The following is a 2,316-nucleotide window of genomic DNA, read 5'->3' as shown; positions in this document are numbered from 1 at the left end:
GGTGGGATGTCCTGCTCAGCTGCACCTACGGAGGCGTGTTTTGGGGAGCCAGGGTAACACCGCGGGCTCCCACTAGGGACAGGAGTTGCAGCCTTTTGTCACCATCTAGTGGAAACACCCAGCTGTGACCAGGCACATGCTGAATAGGACATTTGGGGACACTCACTCCCCCAGCTATGGAGGTGTCCCCCCGGCTGGGCACCCATCTTGCCTGGCTTTTGAGGAGCCACATTTGCCCCGGCAGCTCAGCTCCCTCCCAGCCCTGGGCACCGGCAGCTGGGCAAGGTGTCCCCCGTGCTGCCAGGCTGGGGACAAGCACAGGGGACGAGTCTCTGCTGTGCCAGAAACTGCAAATCCTCGGCAAATCCCTCCTGGGGTCTCCATTAAACCAGCTAAATTCCCTTTAACTGTGGAATTAGATCAACGCTCCCAAGGTGCAGACATGCTACAACAAGAGACAGCCATAAAAGCACCTAAAATACATTTACTCCACAAATAGAGCTGTTAAACCTAGTCTTTTGGCAAAATTACTCCCCACTGATGCCGCTCTGCAGATCTCCCTCGGCCCTGAAACTTCTGGTGGTGCCTGCAGAGGAGCAGGGCAGTGCTGTACCACTGGGACAGCCTTGCAACATGGTGTGTCCCCAGAAAAAGGCTGGCCTCACTGCCGCTCCGGCATTCTCCTGCCCAGTGCTAGGGCTGCCCGGAGGTCCTGACCACAGATGGGATACAGGGAACAGCACAGCCTAAATGCCAGTGCCTGCAGGCCCCTGGCTACTTTCCTCCCCGTGGCATCCCTGGCCCTTTATGGCCACAGCAGCAGCTGGCAGGGTCGGGCTGTATCCAGACCTGCTCAATGGTGCATGGATTAACACAGTGCATGGATTAACGCAGCGCCGCAGGCAGCGTCGGTTCTCGCTCCTCCGCACTGGAGTCCAGCTGCAGCCTCAGAAGTGCCAGCGCCGAGGACGCTGCTGGGAGGAGAGATGGCGCACAGGCCATACCGAGACGGCCCCTGCCGGGGCTGGGAACCGAGACTGGCCAGCTGCCAGCCCAACCCTTTGCTGATCCCACCGCTGGCACTATGTTATTAGACACACGCAGTGCCCTGGCTGCCAAAACTGCCCCTGGCTGAAGCAACAGTTGTCCCTTTCCCATGGCAAACCAGCCCTCCCGCAGCATGGAGAGGAACCAAGGCCAGCCCCGGCACTGGCAGCAGAGCTGTAAGAGCAATGATAATACGGGATTTTGTTGCACCATGTGCAGGCACAGTAAGGAGGGAGCCATCAGCTCTTGCTTCAGACAGTTAAAAATTCCTGCCAGGCCTCCACCTCCTCCATCTCCATCACGCGGCGTCCCCATGGGCCACCCTGGGTCTGTGTCAACGCTTCCCCTGGGCACTCAGGGACGGCTCCTGTAGCAAATGGTGGGACGTGAGCCAGACGTTGCTATTTCACATGCATATAGCTGCCCTATACAAGGGTTTTCCCCAGGTGGGATCCCCATCTGCTTGTGTATGTGACCAGGGCCGGGATGTGGGCAGCGTCCCCTCCTGTACCAGCTCCCTCCCTCCCTGTACTGGCTAATGGTGGCAATCTCTCCACAGGCTCGCTTACTCCTGGAGGGGCCGACTGGTCCCATCACCTTGCCTTGAGCAGGTGCCCTCAGCTATGGCTCCGTCTGCCTGGAAACTGCCTCTCCTCACCCAGCAGAGGAGAAAGAGGCACTAGGACAGCCTAGTAGCTGGGTATATTGCCTCACCCCGTGTGTCCCTTGCTTTCAGGTGGCACCGAGCAACCCAGGGGTGTCTCCTCAAGGCCATCAGGGCCCTGCAGGACCGCATTCATTGAGAGTCTGTGTTTTTTCTTCAGGGCTCCCTAGGACCTTGTGTTCCCCAAGACAGGGGCTTCTCTCAAGCAGGCCTCGGAAGGGCAAACTGCTATAGCCACACATGCATGAGTCAGGAGCCCCCAGGAGCTGGCTGGACACCCAGTTTGAAGTGGGAGAGGATGTAAGGCAGCAGCAAAGCCCCAGCAATAGAGGCCACTCAGGTCTTTGGGGAACACCATGTCAGGCAGGGGCAAGGCAGCACTCAGCCCTGCCAGCAGACTGGCAAGTTAAACAGGGGTGCTGCACGCTGCCCTGCGGTCATTCCTACCCCGACTTCATAGCCACTGGGGTAAAACTCCACAGGGAGAAAGCTGGCGTCTTCTTTCAGTGAATGAATTCAAAAGCATTCATCAGGCAGAGTTTTATTTTTGTCTCCAGCGTTGGGCCTTTTCTCCCCGCCGGGAGCCAGCGGAGGGCGGCAGCTGC

This window comes from Aptenodytes forsteri, unplaced genomic scaffold (genome assembly GCF_000699145.1).
Source record: "Aptenodytes forsteri isolate BGI_AS27 unplaced genomic scaffold, ASM69914v1 Scaffold404, whole genome shotgun sequence".
NCBI lineage: Eukaryota > Metazoa > Chordata > Aves > Sphenisciformes > Spheniscidae > Aptenodytes > Aptenodytes forsteri.
Note: the sequence above shows the minus strand (reverse complement) of the source record.